This window comes from Diceros bicornis, chromosome 4 (genome assembly GCF_020826845.1).
Source record: "Diceros bicornis minor isolate mBicDic1 chromosome 4, mDicBic1.mat.cur, whole genome shotgun sequence".
Lineage (NCBI taxonomy): Eukaryota > Metazoa > Chordata > Mammalia > Perissodactyla > Rhinocerotidae > Diceros > Diceros bicornis.
The window spans coordinates 75,600,484-75,607,143 of NC_080743.1; the positions used below are offsets into that span (position 1 = coordinate 75,600,484).

Genomic DNA, 6,660 nt, shown 5'->3' on the forward strand with positions numbered 1-6,660 from the left:
TCAGGAGCTGTAAAAATCATCATATTGAAGGAAACAATTAGGTAAGGGTGCAAAGATCTACACATAACACTATTTTTATCAAAGCATTGTTTATAACAGCAAAATAAAAAAAGGAAAGAAATTTAAAGCTCAAACAATAGGGAATTGTTAAATGAATTGTTAAATAATTTATGTTACATTCACACAATAAAATTATTATGAAGCCATTAAAAATGATGATGTTGAGATTATATATATATTTTTTAACAGTCATCTTTTATTGGGTGTTAATTCTCAATTAGGATATGAAAGGATTTAGGGGTGTCAGGCAACGAAGATCACGGTCAGGAAGAGAGAGTGCACCTCAACAGTGGGCTCTCCTCGGTGGTACTTGTGTGACCGCTCATGTTCGAGCTCCTTGTGAGAAAGGCGGTAGTTGAAAAGCACGTAAGAACCACAGAAACCCCAGAAGCACTCCCTTTCTTCACATTGACATACTTGTTGTAATAACAGTAGTAACATTTTTGAAACACTCTCACAGTGCCTTTAGGGGTGACAGCCCACACCAGTATCCAGCTTGGCAGCTCCCCTATTTTGACATCCATGAGTTTCTTGTCCTTCACTGGTGTGCCTAACGCCATCTTGGAGTCCTGGGTGTTTGCTGTCAAAGTCGATCTACATTTATCGACAAGGAGAGATGATCAAATGCATTGCCAAGTGAGAAAAGCACAAAATAGTCTCATATAATCGTGTGTGAGTGTGTGTGTGTGTGTGTGTGTGTTGAGAAACAGAGAGAAATAGGATATATATTATGTTAACTGGCTGCTAACCTTGTGAACCATTTGTTTTTTGAATTTTCTAATTTTTCTAAAATGAAAATAAATACTTTTTAAAAATAGATATACGTTCCAAAGGAATGAAATGGATTTGAGCACTTGTTCTCCATGACCCTGGAGGAGCGAGCCTGGGGCGCAGCCTTCCCACACCGCTTGTTCAGCACGTGGACCCAGTCATGCAGAACAGAAGGGTGCAGAACCGGCCAAGTGCAGACGACACTCCTCCCCTTGCTTCTTGTCGCAACTTGACTCCGCTTTGAAGCCTTGAGCACACCCTCCCAGACTTTGTTTTACCTCTAAATCAATCAGTTCTTCCTTCAGCTCCCATTTTTGGGGTTTTCTGTTCCTCTCCACTACTTGACCCTAAGTTTTAACCCAGGTCCATTAACAGAATCAGTGCTTCCATCCCCTTTCACATAGCAGCCCCACTACCTGTAGAAACGTCCACTTTGCGCACTACAGTGGGAGCCCCTGAGGGCAGGAGGTATCTGATCCATCTCCATCTCCAGTGCCCAGCCCTGTGCCTGACCCACTTATGTTTATTAGATTGAATTCACACAATTTCTAGAACTGAAAGGGACTTGAAAGGCCGCTGAAAGGGGCAATCAATAACAATCAACTTTCTCATTTTATAGGTAAGGAAATGGAAGGCCTAGAAAACCAAAATGACTTGTCAGCGGCAAAATCAGGATGAGAAGCCAGACATCCTGACTCCTAAACAGTGTTTTTCCCACTACATCACACTGACTTTCTGAGGAAGTCACAGTCCTTTAGGCCTGGACCACAGGACCCCTCAGTAGTGCCGGAGGAAGATGAGCAGTTCGCTCAGAACCTTCAGGAAGTCTGGTGCCTTCACTGGAGTCCTCCCGCCTTCTCCTTCCCACATGTCAATCCTTCAGGCTCTTTCAATGGGAGAAGCTTCTTCATCCGCTGCCTTTCCCTGAGCCCCTGCTCTACCCTTTGCCGGTTCTCCTCTCCCTGGCCGCCCCTCAGCCCTGACCTACCTCACTCAGTCCCTCTCCAATGTCCTCGTGCCCCCTAACCTATTTCAGTGGGCCCAGAGAAAGTGGATTGTGCCACTGTTGTCCCTTCAGGCCTCACATTCCACCTTCCAAACTCGCGTCCACACCTAAAGACCTCCTGCCCAGATCTGGTGAGCGCTCTGCTTTCCCCACAGGTATCAGCTCCACGGCCCCAGCTTCAGCCCAAATGCGAGTGCTCGTGACCCTCTTTCCTAGGTGCTGCTATCGCCCACATGTGGAGAATCCCTCTCGCCCCTGCCCTTCCCTCATTGTGGCAAGGAAGACCATAGCCAGCCCAGCCTCTCTCCCCCAAAGGAGGGCCTGCTTCATTTCCTCACTTGCATCTGCTGAGACTTGAGCACCTCATTCCTCAGAAAGCTCACCACGGCTCTGAGGGGGCAACAGCCCTCTGTGACCGCTTACTGTGGATCAGTTTGAACCGCTGCTGTTACACATGGAGAGATAAGTGGTCGGGACAGAACTCAGGAGCAGGACCACAGGCAAAGTGTACGTACATGAACAAAGACGTTGGTTTTTCCACCTGAGCTCCGCAGAAACCAAGTTTTTCAGAGTCCCTGCGAGGTGAGGAGGGGAGGCCAGGCTGGTGGGGCTGAGAGCCCTCTCCCCACTTCACCCAGAGCAGCTCCACACTTAGATCTTTTGTATATTTGGAATACGTTCAGATTATACTTTTCAAATGGGCACAATTGCTAAAATCAAGGTTTGAAACACTGAACCGGGGCAGTAGAGGCAGACTGGGTCTCAGGACTAAGACAAGTGTTCAGCTTTCCTGACTGGAACACATAGTCATTCATTCATTCACCAAATGCTCTGAGTCACTACTGTGTGCCAGAAGGTGAGCCAGGGTCACGTTGACCTGACTCACTGCAGAGGCAAACTGTCTGACACTCAGGTGCGGACTGGTTCTGAGGGTTAGAAGCCTGCCTTGGCCTGTGATCCAGAGTTACCCAACAAGCCACCTCAAATGTGGGGCTGAAAACAGCAACGATCATTTGTTTTGCACAAATGTGCAATCTGGGCAGGGCTCGGTGGGGACAGTTCACTTCCGCTCCATGCAGAGAACCATTCGAAGGCTCTCTCACATGTCTGGTGGTTGATGCTGGCTGTCGGCGGGGACCTCAGCTGGAGCTGTCAGCTGAAACACCTAAACGTGGCTGTCCATGTGCCAGTTTGCTTCCTTGCACTGTGCTGGCTGGCTTCCAAGAGTGAGCAACCCAAGAGAGAGGAAACGGAAGTTGCCAGTTTCTTAAATCCTGGGCCTGGAAGCTGGCATATTGCTACTTACCCTACATTCCACTGGTGAAGGAGTCACAGAGCCTAGATACAAAGAGAGGGCACAAAGACCCCACCTCTTGATGAGAAGAGCTCAAAGACCTTTGGGGTCATGTTTTAAAACTGCCACAGCCTATAAGTTGGGAAGAAATGGTGCCACCTATGGGGAGAAAGAGTGGTGAAGGCTGTAGACCCAGCAAACCCCTACCCATCCTTCTGTAAAGTACAATGGTTAAAAATGTGGGTTATGGTCTGTCACCCCTGGACACTTGCACTGCCCTATGGAGCAGCATGGAATATGTATATACCCTCTGCTTATGGCTGCTCTTCATAGATTGAATGATGCCCACCTTACCCAGTCCCCAGTCCCAAGAATCATCTAGGCCCCAGACTAAGCATTCTCAATGCCTTCATCCATTCCTTAACCGATTTGGTTTCTAGGCCTCCTTACCAAGCTGGTCAGCATCCATGGGAAATGTCTACACTTGTCAATGTTCCAGGCTAAAAACACCACCCTTCACTCAGTGCTCACGTCCCCACGTGCACCAAGTACACTGGGCATCGTCTCTCGATCGGCTGACACAGTCTGAGGTCTTCAGCAGTCTCTTGGTTCTGTTAACACATGCTGAGTTTGAAGGAGGCTAAAGCCATCTCTCCTGTGGTGCCACGAAACTCTGCCCCTCAAGCGTAACAACTCAATTCCACAGGCATTAAGAGGATCGCCTGTGCTTAGACAGAGGCCAGTTGGGACCAAAGAGTGGGACTTCCCATTACCCACAGGAGGGAACAGTCACAGCACATGTTATAGTTTTCCCCTCTCAAGGGCCCGTTAGCTAAAGGACCCCGTTGCCAGAGGTACAGGAGCAGCACAGGCAGGGAGTGAGGCGTTACCTGCACAGTGATCTTCACCAAGTTTTAAATACACAACAAGACCATGAAATAATCTTACGAGACGCCAATGCCTGATTTTACTCCTCCATCCAAACCAGCCATCCTACTCCCTCCCAAGAAAGAGAAGGCACCTCCAAGAACAGATTTGGCTCCTAAACTGACAGGGCGAGATTTATTTAGAAACACCTAATTAGGCTCCAGAGTAAACTAGTCATCAAGGTGTTTAATTGGCAGCATGTGACTACTAGGAGCTAATTAAGTTGTTCCCTCGTATTTTAATTAATGTTTGTCATTCGGTCGCTGCATGGCTGGTGCAAGTGTAAAGGAAACAGAAGGGCCCCGCCGGCTAGCCCTAGACTGTGTCCCTGGCTGTTCCCAGAACCAAGGTGGAGCTGAGCAGATGGGGCAACGCATGGGGCACTGTATGAGGCAGTGTGTGGGGCTGTGTGGCTCATTCCAGGGCCCAAGCCCCAGAAGTTACTTTGAATTCACTTTATAAGTAGTTATTGAGGCTCTACTCCGTGCCAACCAGGCAGAGAGGAGGGTGGAGAGGTTCTGGCCAAGCCAAGAGGTTCAAATCCCGCCTCTGCCTCTTACTAGTTGTGTAACCATGCACCACCTGGCCTTTCTGAGTTTCAATTTTCTTCTCTGCAGAGTGAAAACAAGTAACACTCACCTCATACAGCTATTGTTTTAAAATAAAATCAGAGATCCTCAATCCTGTGTTCAAAACCCCTCAATGACTTCCCATCTTGGAGGAAAAGCTAAAGCCCTCACAGTGATACGAAAAGCTTTTCATAATTTGTCTCCTTCTCTGTTCCCCTCCCATTTATCCCTCTACCTTCTTCTCCTACTACTTTCTCCTCCCTGTCCTCGCTCCAGCCATACTGCTCTTCTTGCTGTTCCTTGGACACATCAAGTCCTCTCTTGCCTCAGGGCCTTTGCACTTGCTGTTCCCTCGGCCTGTAATATCCTTCTCCCCAAATATCCACATGGTTCACACCCTCAGTCTTTGCTCAAGTCACCTTTTCAAAGAGGACTCCTCTGACCTCTCTATTTAAAGACTTCCTCTGACCTCTCCACTTAGCATTTAATCCCATCTAACATACAGTATATTTCAATATATCGTGCTTATTTATTGTTTTAGTAGGCCTACCCCACTCCAATATAGAAAGTAACTCAATGATAGCAGAAAACATTTTGCCTGTTTTGCTCCAGCTGCATTTCCAATGCCTAGAACAGGGCCTGGTCCACGGTAGGCACTTGATAATATTTGCTGAATAAATGAAGGAGCATTAAATGAGATAAAGCACACAGAGGACACAGCACAGTGCCCGGTGCATGTTGGTGTCCATTACTATTCACTTCCTTCTCTCGGCACTGCAATAAGAACTAGTCTCTCTGCCTTGAAGGGCCTCACATCCACCAGGGAAATAACTCATCACACACACCTGCCGTACAAATACAGTCAGGCCTCTGTATTGGTGGTCCCGCATCTGTGGGTGCAACCAACTGTGGATCAAAAGGCCCAGGATGGTTGCACCTGTATTGAACACATGCAGACCTTTTCTTCTTGTCATTATTCCATAAACGATATAGCATAACAACAATTTACAAAGCATTTACATTGTATAAGGTATTATAAGTAATCTAGAGATGATTTAAAGTGACAGGAGGATGTGCATAAGTTATATGCAAATACTACACTATCTTATTTAAGGGACTTGAACATCTGCAGATTTTGGTACCCGGCGGGGGTGGGGGTGGTCCTGGAACCAATTCCATCGTGGTTACCAAGGGATGAATGTAAAAATTCCACCTACACCCCAACACCAACACCAACACCAAGAGCAGAGAGAGGACAGACAAGAGACCCCTGGTGGCAAGACTAAGTTGTTGCAATCATCCCCCCACTGGATTTGTGGAGCGCCTGCTGTGTGACAAGCATTCTGCCATATGCCCCGGGAATGCAGGCAAGAATGCCTGCCTCTAAGGAGCTTATAGTCTAGGGCTCAGCAAACTTTCCTGGAAAGGGCCAGATAGTAAATATTTTTGGCTTTGTGGGTCATACAATCTCTCCCAACTACTGAGCTCTGCCATTGTCGCCCAAAAACAGCCATAGAGAATATGCAAATAAATGAGTGTGGCTGTGTTCCAATAAAACTTTATTTATGGAAACTGAAATTTCAATTTCATGTAATTTTCATGTGTCACAAAATATCATTCTTCTTTTGATTATTTTTCAACCATTTAAAAATGTGAAAACTCTTCTTAGCTCATAGACCATACAAAAACAGGCGGTGGACCAGATTTGGCCCTGTGGGCTGTAGTTTGTCAACTCCTGGTCTAGACAGGGAAAAAGAAAATAAAGTACCGTTGCTTGTAACTAAGGTTTAAAATATGATGCTACAGATTAAATCTCATGAATGTTCATGGAAGATAGGGGTAGCCAGTGAGGACCAGGGCTGTCGGGGAAGGCTCTGGGGAAGAGGCGAGACTTAGGCCAAGCGCTGAGATATGGTGAGGGGCAGGTAGGCTAAGCGGAGGCCTGGAAAGCTTCCCCAGCATGAAAAATAACAGTAATCACAGTGGTAATAATAATAACAATAGCAACAGCCTATTGAGTGTAGAGGATGTAG

The 6,660-nt window shown here is 46.9% G+C and overlaps 1 pseudogene; it reads right to left on the reverse strand.

The window, feature by feature from the left end:
* Positions 1-303: 303 nt before the first annotated feature.
* On the reverse strand, positions 304-620 carry LOC131401830 (ATP synthase subunit f, mitochondrial-like; annotated as a pseudogene).
* Positions 621-6,660: the final 6,040 nt, after the last annotated feature.